Source organism: Lissotriton vulgaris, chromosome 1_1, assembly GCF_964263255.1.
Source record: "Lissotriton vulgaris chromosome 1_1, aLisVul1.2, whole genome shotgun sequence".
Taxonomy (NCBI): domain Eukaryota; kingdom Metazoa; phylum Chordata; class Amphibia; order Caudata; family Salamandridae; genus Lissotriton; species Lissotriton vulgaris.
This window is the reverse complement of record NC_141685.1, coordinates 630,208,799-630,223,970: the sequence shown is the minus strand read 5'-3', so window position 1 is coordinate 630,223,970 and position 15,172 is coordinate 630,208,799.

The window sequence follows — 15,172 nt, the reverse complement described above, 5'->3', positions numbered from 1 at the left end:
CCCCTGATGCTATGCACAAGGGGTCCCACTACCTGAGGATTAAGGGACCCAGGCAGGAGGTTACCACGGAGTCAGAGCCCCACCACTAGGTGGCAAGAGGAGTGAGTGAGCCCAGCACATGTGACACACAAGATAGCACCCCCAGTACAGCACTGATGACTACCACCAGGGAGGGGAGAGATGGTAGACTCTGTGGTCTCCCATCCCAGGAGCAAAGTGCCAGAGGAACAACTGATACTCCTACAGTTCCACCTCCTGTGAGCTGCAGTGAGAGGTGGTGATGACAGGGAAGGCAACACACATGAAGAGGTAGAGCCCAGAGGTGAAGTGTGTGGCGGACTTGGGGTGCAAAACTGGACCTAGTCCTGGCCCTAGTGGGCCTGTGAGAATCCTTGTGGTGCAGCGAGCTTCCCTTCTCCACCAGAACTAAATAAAGGAAGACCTACAAGGGTAATCGGAAGCAGGAGGAGGTGCAACCTCCGAAGCACACAGGGCCCGGGACAGGAACATGCTTGGGTGCGGATAGACTGGAAGAGACCCTCGGGTAACCTCTTCCAAATATCCTCCCCTCCCCTAGTTCCTACCGCAATTTGAGAGAACTAGGCAGAGGTAGAGGAGGGCCCTCCATGAAGATTAAGCACCGCAAACCCACTTAGTGACAGCAGGAGCCTAGGGACAATGAGATGAGCAAGCAAACGACAACTGCAGGTGAGGGGTACTCTTGCCTAACTTGCAGTAGCAGTGTTGACTTGTCGAGGAAGATAAGTCACCCTGGCCTTATATATCAACCTTGTGGTTTCCTGTGGTTTGCTTTGTTGCACCTGTCAGAGGTGACCATAAAGACTGAGCAGGGACTGAACCTATCTAGGGGCGCAGCCGAATATGCAGTAGTTGTAACACAATTATAGTGGGGTCCCCAAGTGACAACAATGGTGAGACTGAAAATGACCAGACTCCCTCAATGGTTGGAGGCTTCTCACCTGCAGGAAGACAAGACTTCATCAACGGGACTACCCAAGACACAGGATATCAGAAAACACACATCACTGATAATGGCAGCCATAGAAGAGACCAAAAAGGCCCTGGAACTCAAAATTAAGATGTGGTTCCGAACGTAGCATCACTACGGATGGACCAAAAGAAGCTGGCAGGGAGGGTAATGGAGAGTGAATAGCACAAACACTACCAACTGGCACATACTATCCTTAGAAATAAAGCTGGGCACCCCATGGAATATAATCGACGACGTAGAGGCATGTTTCTTCCACAACAGTTTCCAGCTGCTGAGTCTCCCAAAGGGGTTGGTAAGCATTCTTTCGTAGGAATGGTTTGCATCAGTGGTCCTAGAGGGGAAAACATCCTATTGGTTCATGGTGACATGTGCACACAGCTCACAGTTTACCTGGTAGTCCACCATGATCAGGGTTACCACCACCCACGATGTTGGCAAGGCTCCTAAACTCTTAAACAGGGACAGAGTACTGCAGAGGGTATGAACACATGGCCCCTGGAGAGCAGAAGGTAGCGAGCGACCACAACGGTCCAGAAGCAGTGGAAAACTTTCAATGGAGTCAACCAACACCTACACAGACTGTCCATCACATATTCCCTACCGTACCCCACAAAAATGAAACTGATAGTGATTGAGAGTACCTACTTGTAGGAAAGTGGAGTATTATGAAGTGATGCTGGTTATGGCTTCAATGTGTAATACTCTTACAATACCCCAAAGATGGTCCTTGGATGCACAATAATAAATCCTTACCTCAGTTCTGGTAGTGTGGCAAAGAGCAGTCAGGTCTTACTAGCCGAACATGTGTTAAGCTTTTCAGAGTACCAACATGGATGATAAATAATTAATACAGCCCATTAGAAATCTGACACTAATTTATAAAAAATAATGCCGATTTTTATATTAACACTAAAACAAAGACAATCAAATAAGTATAACTGTAGTTTAGGATATTAGAATGATTAATAAATCAACACAAATCAATACTGCAAAACTTAAACATATAACAACAACTAAAAGTTTACCATTGTGGTCAATTGTAAAAAGCATTAGTGACAATCGGTCACTTGCAGTTCAGTTGAGTGAAACTGTGAGGGAGAGCCTGATACTGTCCGCATGATAACTGGAGGAATAGATTCACTGACGATGGCCCGGAGAACGTCCTGAACCTGGAGAGGGGATGAAAGAGTTAAAACCTTCCCAACCTCTCCCATGCAGGAACAAGGAGGGTCTTGGTTGAGAGAGCACCAATTCGCAAACTTGCGAGGAAGAGAAGAAGACCTCGCCCAAGGACAGGTTGCGTCAGAGCCAGAGGTTGAGATGCGGGACCAGGGAGCACCGGAGAATGCCTTAGGAGAGGGCCCTCAGGGGATGCTAATGAAGGGATAAGCTGAACAGGAAAAAGAGTCAGAACAGGAGAGGAGCTGATTGAGGTGTGGAGCCAGGACTTGTGGTTCTCCCCGAGATGGAGGGCAACAGCCGCTGCAACACCTCAGAGTTGTTGGAGGGATGGTGAGTGACCCGGAGAGTCCTCACACTAAATGCCGGAAAGGAAGGGAGCGGGACCTGGGGGAACACTGTTGGGGGGAGAAAAGGAAGTCGAGCAGACTTATGCACTGAGCACAGCTGTACATGCCTGAGCATAACCAGGCTAAAGAACCCACCTGGACACAAACAGGTACATAGTTGACACAAAAGGACATCTGGGCACAGTAAAATATACTTAGGGTGTCTCTCCCGTTGGACTCAAGGAGAACCCAGAGGCAGAGGGCAGATTCCTAGGGAGCCTGACTGGTTTACTTAAGCAAAGTTGTGTTTTTTTTCTCTTTACGTTGGGCTCTTGTACTTGACATTGTATGACCATATCTGGGTCCCGTTTGGGGGGGAATTGTCTACCGCTAATTGTGCTGCCTGCTATTTATTTTTGTTGTACTACCTCCTATTTTATTGTGCTACCTACTATTTCATTTGTGCTGCCCACTTTTTCACTGTGCGAATGAGAGGGAGAGGGAGAAAACCACCCCCTTCAATGCTACACACCAATCACTCCTCCTTCCAGATGGTGTGAAACTGATGTGTGAAACCTTCTTGGGTGTGGTGAAGATCTAAAATTAAAAAGCTGTGCTACTCACTGTCCTTCTGTCCTCTTCTCCCGAGCATCCTGAGGTTCCCCACCTGGAAGAAGGAACCTGTGAACAAGGCAAATGAAGAAAAAGTGAACACGCTGAAAAATCCCGGAACCCAGAGAAAGAGAGAGGGAGAGAGAGAGAGAAAGAGAGATATAGGGAGATATAGGGAGAGAGAGGAAGGCAGATATAGAGAGAGAGGGAGAGAGAGAGAAAAGTAATCATAATACAGATCCTGTACTACCTCTGATCAGTGAATAAAAGACAAAATTGCGTAACACATAATGCGTCTTAGTTTCTATTTCTGCTCATACCTTTGACAGGAACCCATGGGGGATAAGGCGATATGGGTCCAAGGACCAGGTCATGCCAGTCAGTTCAATTTTACTTGGCTTGTAGGGCCCAGCTGCAGAGCTGCTCTGGCTGTCCCTGATGCCAAAGCAGGAGCTGAAGGGGAGCTGGTTTTAGTGCAACCATGGTTCTGGTGAGGAAAAGGATGGAAAAGGTCAATAAAGGGGCCCTCGATGTAGTTTGGTTGAAGTTGCTATAGAGTTCCTTCGAGTTAGAGCATCTAGTGAAAGTAGCGGTTGCAAGACTGGCCACCAACAATCCTTGGCAGTGGGAAGTTGTTGCGACGTCCGGAGGGCCAGGGAAAATTGTAGTCACTTTCACCTTCCATTTTTTACCTGTGGACTGCAGGGGACTAGAGACACAATGGATTCCGGAGTTGCCTTTAGCTCTCAAAGTGGTCCCTCTGTCTGGGGGAACCGGTCTTTGGTCTGGGAGAAGTCATGCTTGTGCAGGGTGGTTGCCACAGATGCATAGTGCCTTTGTTTTGGGCAGATCTTGTAGCCACATACTCAAGTCTCTTCTTTGTCCTCTGTGGCAATTCAAATCAGAGAAGAGATTCTGGTCCCACGGGTGCCACTTAAAACAAAGATTTAGGCGTGTTAGGGGTGTGGCGGCAAGTAGCCAAATGGGCTACTAGACCCAGTGGCTAATCTTCCCCTGTGGTGACCCCATCCAGGCGGGGAGGTGTATCATCTTTGCTGCCCAAAAGCTTTAATTCTGCCACTCTTTGGCTGTACAGACCAGGTAATGCACACTACAGATGTGGCTAGCCTTCTGGGGGGCTCCTAACTACATAATATTCCTGCCTAGGTCAAAATGTGCCTGGGTTCAAGGCGGGACTGTTTACTCCTTTGGGAATCAGCCTGTTTGCATATCAGAAGATGTGCATGCTTTGAAGCTCACAACCATGATGTGATACTGCACTAGCCATCCTGTCAGGGAGGGAGGTGTCACCTCCTTCCAGTCTAGGCCTTTGTTCCTAATTCCTGGGAGAGATCACACCTCCTGGAAAGGGGTCAGATTCCTTTCTTGATGGCAGAAGCTGTGGGCTCTCAGCCAGGGAAAAGAAAAAGCTGGGCAACCAATTGGACAACCTCTAAAGTAGCCACCTGGGCGCATGCCACATTGTCTCTGTCATTGCAATCATGTCATTGGGACTAGGCACGTTGTTTGATACCAAACATGACACCTTTCAGTTTTACCATAGTGGAACTGACAACCTTGGGGGTGGCTGGTTACCAGCCCATGTTATCATATGGACCGCGGATCACTAATAGTCGCCCTTAATTGAAGGAGGCTACTATAGGGGCAAATAAGCCGGGTGGCTTTGCTTTATTAGAGGCCTGTGTCATGCATGTACCACTTTACGTGGTGCATAAATGATAAAGGGCTATCACAAAAAGCCCCGGAATATGTGTGCTGCTTTTGCAATGTAATAATTCTTTTGAAATCATGATAGAAGTATGGCTGAGGCTAAACATGTACACAGTATTCACTAAGAAATATGCCACCTATTGTAGACAGCAACTTTTAACATCGCTAGTAGTGTTACTTCCCAATAAGTTATTCTAGGTCTTGTAATGTCAGATCATCCCATACGTTTGCTGATTTTTCTGTGACTGCTGAATTTGTTTTTGATGTACACATGTGACAAAAAATACAAACCAGAGGAAGCCAAATACCATATAAGTGAAGAATCATGTTGTTTGATAAACGTAAATAAATTACTAATGCAGCTTTGTGGAAAGGCCCAATAGTGACACACTACAAGATGTAAAATAATTTAGATGTTCGTACACTAATGTAGAAGGGCTATGAAGGGGTGCTTCCTGCCAGTATGAAGCATTGTACCACACGAGAAGCTGCATCCAAAGCTTCTGGACAAGCACACATGCTGGGAAAATTATATTGAGTATCCAACTCAACCTGAACTAATGCCTAGTAAGGCTAGGTATATTTTGTATCAGTGCCCACAAAGTATTAAGAGCTAGGAACGTTTTGGGCATGAATGATTCTGCTTTGTCTCTGTTGGTGACCTGTTGCTTAGTTTGTGTTAGCTGGCTTTTCAAAATATTTTTAGAAGAAATCTAGCTTGTTCATTAAACAAATGATTTCTAATACTTTCCAAAAGATCGTATTGATTTCATTTTAAACTCTTTATTCATTGCAATTAAAATTTGCATATATTGTCTCATGTCACCTATTCCTAAATCTAATCAGTCATCCATTACTGTTATGTTATGTTTATTTCCATAGTGCAATAATCACCTGAGAGGGCATCCAGGCACTTGGGCAGATGTGTAGATGTGTGGTCCGCAAGGTGCTTATATGAAGAGCTAGGTCTTCAGCTTCTTTCAGAACTCAATAAGTGAGGAGGAGGCTTTGATGCATTGAGGGAGGGTTTTCCATGTCTTGGATGTGATGTAGCAGAATGAGATACTTCCAGTTTTGCTTTTGCAGATGTAGTGAATGTGTGAGAGTGAGGCAGAACATAGGTGTTTGGTGGGTTGTTAAATGTGTATGCGAATGTTCCGGTATTCTGATCTCTTGATGTGTAGGGTCTTGTTTGCGCATGTGAGAAGCTTGAATTGACAGTGTTTGTGAATGGGGAGCCAGTGAAGCTTCCTGAGGTGCAGTAGGATGTGGGTTTGGCATGGGAGGTTAAGTCTGAAGGTGAACAGTCATGACAACGAGGGGATTACCCCGCACTGCCATTACAACGCAGGAATTACAACGAAAGTCATTACAACAACTTTCGCTGGATAGGGAATAGTTTAATTTTCTATCCAACTCCTTCCCTACTGTTAACGTGGGCTGGAGTTGGAATAGAAAATTAAACTATTCCACTATCCAGCGCCCTCCAGTGAAAGTCGTTGTACCACACGTTGTCATGTCATACAACCAGTCTGAGCCTTGCAGTGGTGTTTTTGATGGTCTGGAGTCTGTGTAGGAGTTGTTTGGAAATTCCAATGTAGCGAGTGTTGCTGCAGTCCAGCCTGCTGATGCCTGCTGGTGATGAGTGCTTGTGTGATGGTCCATCTGGTGTTCTAAGACAACCATTTGAAGAACTTTCACAGCATGCTTAGAAGGTTGGAGCAGGAGGTTCACACTGCGTTGACTTGTTGAGCTTGTCAGCTAGGGTGATCCCTAGATTTGTTGCATGGTCTGTGGATGTGGGTGCTCGTCGCAGCTCTGACACCCACCAGGTGAAGTCCATGGGGAAGCCTCGATGCCAAAGACCAGTACTTAAGTTGTCGGGTTGATATTCAGGCATTTGGTTCTTATCCAGTCAAATACCATGGTCAGGCAGTCGGTGAAGTTGGTTCTGGTAATGGTTATGTTGTTCGTCAGGATGAGAATGAATTGAGTGTCATTATTGTAGGAGATGACGGTGATGTCTTCTGATCAGATGATGTTGGCGAACGGTGCCATATAAATGTTGAAAAGGGTGGGGCTGACGGATGATCCTTGTGGGACTCTCCACATCGTTTACTTGGTCTCTGATTTTAAGGGTGGTTTCCTGAAGTTTTGGGATCTTCCTGTGAGGATGGAGCAGATCCATTTGGTAATGAATGCTAGCATGCCAATAATGTGGAATCTTCTGATGAGGATGTTATGGGAGACAGTGTTGAAGGCCACAGAGAGGTTGAGAAGGATGAGATTTGCTATTTCTCCTCAGTCCAGGATGATTCAAATGTCATTGGTGGCTGCGTTGAGTGCTGTTTTGGTGCTGTGGTTCTTTCTGAATCCAGATTTAGTATTGTCAGAAGGTGGTGAAGTTCGAGGAGAGTCGTGAGTTGCTTGGTGATGGCATTCTTAATGACTTCAGCTGTTTGTGGAAGCAGGGAGATTAGTCAAAAGTTGCTAAGTTGATTCTGGGCTTCTTGAGGAGGGCTTTGATTTCTGTAAGTTTCCATTTGCTCCTTGTCGTTGTCTCTCATCTGCCCAACTCCTTTCATAACTTCTTACCTGCCTCTAGCTTCTCTTCTCTCAATAAAGCAGGGGTCATTTCTAGTGCCTCCTGTATCTCCTGCTACAATTAGTAATGATAGAGTTTCAGCTCTTCTGGATTAGAGTAGATTATATTGTGTATGAGATGAATTGTACATTTTAATCAAGGCTACAGTCAAACTGTACAATATTTGATAAAATTATATGACGTAGTCAAAAGTAGACCTTTCCAGCTAGCACATCCTTAATCAGGATCCTAGAGTATGTTGTTACTTGGTGCAAATACCGACTAAAAACATAGTATAAAAACAGTTTTTGGAGCAGGTAATGTTTCAAAGAGGAGTTGTGCCTCAGTGTTTAAACTTAACACAATTTTGCATAAAGGGAGATACTCTGTGAAGCAGTTATGGATTATCTCTAAAAAAAACTCAGATAATGTAAGATGTTTGTGATGGGAAAGAAAGTCTTCAAAGTAGTAATTAGTTAAATATCTATAGCACATGCTTGTAAATATTAGCCGGGGGACAGAAACACACAAAAATAGAACCATGAATGAACAGTCTATGCACAATCTGTAAAATATTGTAATCACAAGCAAGTTGAGTGAATCCCATTAAGAATCTAGAACCCAAATCACAGGTTCACCAGTGAACCTTTTACAATGCAACTTGTTAGACCTGTCAGTCTCAAGGTGGTCTTCCCCCAAACGTTTTTATCTTTGCCCGACACATTTAGCTAAAAACTATTTTTGTTGTACTTTATCACTGCTAATCAGTGAGAAAGTGCTTGTGTTATCTCCCTTAAACTTGGTAAATTGGCTCACACCTTATGTGCATATTTAAATTACTTATATGTCCCTTGTAGAGTGGTATACCAAAGGTCCAGGGCTTGTAAATTAAATACCACTAGTGGGCCTGCAGCACGTATTGTGCCACCCACTTACATAGCCCCCTTAAACATGTCCAAGACCTGCCTTTGCAGCCTGAATGTAGTATTAAACTGCAAATTGACTTGGAAATATAACCCCCTTCACAAGCGTTAATTTCTGCTTTTATAAGTCACCCCTACGGTAGGTCTTAGGTAGCCAAAGGGGCAAGGTGCATTGTAATTAACAGGAATAACATGTTGTGGTAAAGGAAAACTCGAAAATTCGATTTCCAATAATGTTAAACCTGCCTCTTTCATATGATAACATTAGATTACTTTATTACATTTATTAAGTGCTAACGTTTGATTGAGAACTAGTAAGAATTTCTTGTTTGGTGACTAAGAAATCATAATTAAAAATCCTCTTTAATGCTGTGATTCTTTCTGAATCCAGATTTAGTATTGTCAGAAGGTGGTGAAGTTCGAGGAGAGTCGTGAGTTGCTTGGTGATGGCATTCTTAATGACTTCAGCTGTTTGTGGAAGCAGGGAGATTAGTCAAAAGTTGCTAAGTTGATTCTGGGCTTCTTGAGGAGGGCTTTGATTTCTGTAAGTTTCCATTTGCTCCTTGTCATTGTCTCTCATCTGCCCAACTCCTTTCATAACTTCTTACCTGCCTCTAGCTTCTCTTCTCTCAATAAAGCAGGGGTCATTTCTAGTGCCTCCTGTATCTCCTGCTACAATTAGTAATGATAGAGTTTCAGCTCTTCTGGATTAGAGTAGATTATATTGTGTATGAGATGAATTGTACATTTTAATCAAGGCTACAGTCAAACTGTACAATATTTGATAAAATTATATAATATAACCCCCTTCACAAGCGTTAATTTCTGCTTTTATAAGTCACCCCTACGGTAGGTCCTAGGTAGCCAAAGGGGCAAGGTGCATTGTAATTAACAGGAATAACATGTTGTGGTAAAGGAAAACTCGAAAATTCGATTTCCAATAATGTTAAACCTGCCTCTTTCATATGATAACATTAGATTACTTTATTACATTTAATAAGTGCTAACGTTTGATTGAGAACTAGTAAGAATTTCTTGTTTGGTGACTAAGAAATCATAATTAAAAATCCTCTTTAATGCTGTGATTCTTTCTGAATCCTGAATCAGTGTTGTCTAGAAGATGATGAAGTTTGAGGTGATTTGTAAGTTGCTTGGTGATGGCCTTCTTAATGACTTCAGCTGTATATGGGAGCAGGAAGATCAGTTGAAAGTTGCTCAGTTGATCGTGGTCAGATGTGAGCTTCTTGAGGAGGGCTTTGATTTCTGCAAGTTTCAATTTACTCTTTGTAGTTTTCTCTCATCTGCCCAACTCCTTTCATAGCATCATACCTGCCTCAAGCTTCTCTTCTCTCAATAAAGCAGGGGTCATTTCTAGTGCCTCCTGTTTCTCCTGCTACAATTGGTAACAATAGAGTTACAACTCTCCTGGGTTAGAGTGTATTATATTGTGTATGACACGTATTGTACATTTTAATCAAGGATACAGCCAAGCTGTACAAAAGTTGATAAAATTATATGATGTAGTCAAAAGTAGACCTCTCAAGCCAGCACATCCTTGATCAGGATCCTGGAGTATGTTGATACTTGGTGCAGAGGCCTATTACTAACATAGTATAAAAGCAGTTTTTGGAGGAGGTAATGTGCCAACAGTAGTTGTGCCTCAGTGTAATAAGTGCTAACTTTTGATTTAGAACAGGTAAGCATTTCATGTTTGGTGACTAAGAAATCATAATTAAAAATCCTCTTTAATGGTATGGTCTGATTTTAAGCAACAATCTCAAAAATGCAATTTTTCAAAACTATTAAGCGTATAGCTATTTGGTCCTGTAGTCTGTTCCTGGGTCGCATGACTGGGTGTAGTTGGCAGTTAGCCTTTGGGTATTCCACCCAGACAGCCACACAATAGAGGGATTAGTTGTGCGTGGCTGGGCCATCAACAAGCAGAATGCGGGGGCAGAGTGTGGTACAGTCACACTTTCAACTGAATAGGCTGTGCTCTGCCTTCACAAAAAGGACTTGTCACCCCTGCATTGTTCATGCAGCCAAGTTGGAGCCAGGGCATGGAAGTCACGAAATTTAAAGCATTTCAAAGGGAAAATTTCGACTTAAAAGAAACAATTGGGTATAAAAATTGAATCCTCAGGCCGACTCCTCAGTTCCATTTTTGGACCTATAGAAGGACTCTCAGAGGACTTCCTGCTGTCTGCTGTGTACTCCACAAGACTGCTTTGCTGCACCTGAATGGATTGACTTACTGCCTGGAGACTGCCTTGAACACTCAGAGACCTGCCCTGTTATTTGAGTCATAATTAATCACTTGAACCAAGGACTACCAGAGAGACTCTGAGGGCCAGTTGGCTGGCCTCTTGATCAGTGCCTCAGGAACACAATATGCGCCAACCCTTTTTAAATTGCACCTGGAGCCAACCTGAATAAGTCCTAACCACCCAAGTGATACCCCTCCAGTCATAAACCCTGGGTGGTAGTAATGAAGGTGCCCAAATAGCCAAAACCCAAACTTCGGACATAGAAATTATCTTGCTAAATGGCTCTATGAACCGAGTGAAAATTTGGACCAACCTGCTCATCTATCCACCCAAGGTACTTGGCTGGTTTGCCTGACTTCCCAGCAGCTCCGCTCCATTTTTCTACACAGCAGCAAATAGTTTTCAGTGGTCCCTCACCAAAAGAGTATCCAGCCTCATGGAACTCTTTTTGGATAGTACCTCCTTACTCGTCGTGCTGGAGTTTTTCAGTTTCCAAAAATAAAAATCTTCACTGCAACTTCATCCAGTTGCTCCCTGATAATTAAGCCTCCTCATTGAACACCACCTATAGTCTTGTGCCGCTTAACTTTACCAATTCAGAACATTTTGTTAAGAATTTATTCTAAGTCTGAAGGTAAGCAATGACCAGCCCCAATCCACTTTGTCGGGGTCAGCCATATTTCTCCTTTGGACCTGGGCTCACCTGACTAGATGTCCACAATCGGCACCTTGATCTTTTAGGTGTTAGTTTTTACTTTAAACCTTAAAAAACACTCTGGTTCTACTGATTGGTTTTCTGTCATATTGGTGACAAATAATGTATAAAAATGTTCCCTATTTTTTCTAACTCAGTGTGGGATTTTTCTTGTGGTATGATTTCATTTTATCACTGACATTACGCCTGTTCGCTTTAGTGCACAACTACAACAGGGTTAAGCACAGATTAATTTAGTATTGTTGGTGGTTTACCCTGACAGGGATCATGGCTGTTGCTTGAACAGGGGTCACCTCCCCATTTAGCAAACCAACCATTCAGGTCTTGCTCTGATCACTGAGAAAAAGAAAGAACCAGTGAAGACCATATCAGTGAAGACTGGTGAACACGCCCACCCACTACGCCGGCCACACGCTTTACCCCGTCTTCTCCTCCAACAAGCACATCTCCTTCAGCCACTCCACCGGACTACACTGGACAGACCACAGCTGCGTCCACTTCAACTTCAGGAGAACCACGACCCACCACCACCGGCAAAAGGTTCCCTGCAGAAGCTGGAGCACGATCACCGCCGACCAGCTCACCACCTTCCTCAGCCAGAACTCTCCCACCATCAAGACGGACACTGCCGAAGCCTCACACAGTGGCTCACCGACTGCGCCGATGAACTCGCACCACTGGACCCCTGTCAGCACCGAAGACACCACCCGCATGATGAACACCACCCACTCAGGCTCCCTTACCGACCCCTGCCCACACCACATCTTCAACAAAGCCGACTCCATCATCGCACCCCAACTCCTTCGCATCATCAACAGCTCCTTCGCATCCGCCACCTTCCCGGAGAGCTTTAAACATGTCGAGCTGAGCGCCCTCCTGAATAAACCCACCGCGGACCCACGGACCTCAAGAATTCCGCCCCATCTCACTCCTCCCCTTTCCAGCCAAAGTCATTGAGAAGACCGTCAACAGACAACTCTCCGCCTTTCTCGAGACCAACGGTCCCCTTGACCCCTCACAGTCCGGCTTCCGAGCAAATCACAGCACCAAGACCGCCCTCATCGCAGCCACTGACGACATCAGGTCCCTTCTCGACAACGGGGAAACGGCCGCCCTCATCCTCCTGGACCTCTCAGCAGCCTTTGGCATCGTATGCCTCCACACCCTGACACAACGCCTCAGCAGCACCGGAATCCAAAGAGCGGCACTGCAGTGGATCATCTCGTTCTTTGCCGGAAGAACCCAGAGAGTCCGTCTCCCCCCGTTCCGATCCGCGGCCACCGAAGTCATCTGCCGCGTCCCGCAAGGATCCTCACTCAGCCCCACCCTCTTCAACATCTACATGAGCCCTCTCACAGCCATCGCCCGCCAACACAACCTCAACATCATCTCCTATGCCGACGACACCCAGCTGATCCTCTCCCTCACCAACGACCCCGTCACCTCCACAGCCAACCTCCAGAAAGAAATGAGAGATGTTGCAGAATGGATGAAGAGCAGCCGTCTGAAACTGAACTAAGAAAAGACGGAAGTCCTCACCCTCGGACCATCTCCCTCCGCCTGGGATGACTCCTGGTGGCCCCCTGCCCTGGGCAGCGCACCCAAGCCAATGGACCACGCACGCAACCTGGGCTTCATCCTGGACTCCTCCCTCACGATGACCAAGCAAGTGAACGCCGTCTCATCATCCTGTTTCAACACCCTGCGCATGCTCCAAAAGATCTTCCGATGGATCCCCACCGAAACCAGGAAGACAGTCACCAAGGCCCTTGTGACCAGACACCTGGACTACGGGAACACCCTCTACACTGGAACCACAGCCAAACTCCAGAAAAGACTCCAGCGCATTCAGAACGCCTCAGCACGACTCATCCTGGACATCCCTCGCCGCAACCACATCTCTGCCCACCTGAAAGACCTTCACTGGCTCCCCGTCAACAAAAGGATCACGTTCAGAATCCTCACCCACGCACACAAGGCTCTCCACGACATGGGCCCGAAGTACCTCAACAGCCGCCTCACATTCTGCACACCCATCCGCCAGCTCCGATCCGCCAGCCTCGCCCTCGCCTCCGTCCCACAATTTCGGAAATCTACCGTCAGAGGAAGATTCTTCTCCTTCCTGGCAGCCAAGAAATGGAACTCCCTCCCCACCCACCTACGGATGACCCAGGACCATCCCTCCTTCAGGAAACAACTCAAGACCTGGCTGTTCGCACAGTAGCACCCCCTTCCCCCCCTCAGCGCCTTAAGACCCCTACGGCTGAGTAGCGTGCTTTAAACATTTGGTGATTGATTGATTGATTGATCTCGCTCTAACAAAATCAGCTAAGTGAGATGATATCTAGAATCAGGAACACCAAGTTATTGCTGCCCTGTTGCATAAAGAACAAGTGAAATTCATCCCCAGTGCTTTGTTTCCATTAATTGTAGAATCTGCTTGATTTCTTTGCTTAGATGCACAATTGGAGATGAGGTCTCTTGCTCTTAAAAATCTGTCTGAAGCTAAGTTTAGCTAAGCTCTTTGGAAAAACCAGTACAATTGAATATACATACCAAAGTAAATGACCTACTCCTGCCTAGTTAACTTAGGGATGTTACTAAAATATTATCTTTCTTTGAATAATCCCTCTAAATTGCCCAATTAACGCCACTTTCTCTAAGGAGCTTTTTGTGTAGCTGCTGCTGAACATACAAAGTTCAAAGACTCTCCTTGATCAAATTATTTACATATTTCTTTCTGTCTAGGTAACGTTTATATGTCACTGTCAATGACCACTAGTCTGATAATCAGGGATGTAGCAGTGGAGAGGAAAAGGTCAGCAGAAGGTAGAGGTGGACAGTCCTGGTAACAAGATGCCGGAAAAGCAGAAGGGATTGAGAGAAAAAGACAATATTAGGTAAAGGATGTATGACGTGACAACGCATACTTTAACAACGCACACCATTACAACGCAAATTTTACAACGCAGGATCCTTTACAACGAATGCCTTTACAACGCATGACATTACATAGCAGATGCTATTACAACGCATGCCATTACAATGTAAGTGTAGATAAGTATATATATATTTTTTTAATGTAATTAATAAATATTTACTAAATTTTAATTATTACATTAATTTTTTATTAATATATTTGTAAATATATATATGTATATTTTTTTAAATAGTGTAGGTGTTTTAAAATAATATTCTAAATCCAGTTAGTGTAAAAATTGTGTAGGTGTTTTAAAATAATATTCTAACTCCAGGGGGAGTTACCTGTACCCCATAACCCAAACCTAGCCCTCAACCCTAAAAAAACCCCTGTACCCCAAAACCCGAACCTAGCCCTGAACCCTAAAAATACCCCGGTACCCCAAAACCCAAACCTTGCCCTGAACCCTAAAAATACCCCTGTACCCCATAACCCAAACCTAGCCCTGAACCCTAAAAATACCCCTATACCCCAAAACCCAAACCTAGCCCTGAACCGTAAAAATACCCCTGTACCCCAAAACCCAAACCTAGCCCTGAACCCTAAAAATACCCCTGTACCCCAAAACCCAAACCTAGCTCTGAACCCTAAAAATACCTCTGTACCCCATAACCCGAACCTAGCCCTGAACCCTAAAAATACCCCTGTACCCCATAACTCAAACCTAGCCCTGAACCCTAAAAATACCCCTGTTCCCCCAACCCAAACCTAGCCCTGAACCCTAAAAATACCCCTGTACCCCAAAACCCAAACCTAGCCCTGAACCCTAAAAATACCCCTGTACCCCATACCCCAAACCTAGCCCTGAACCCAAAAAATACCCCTGTACCCCATAACCCA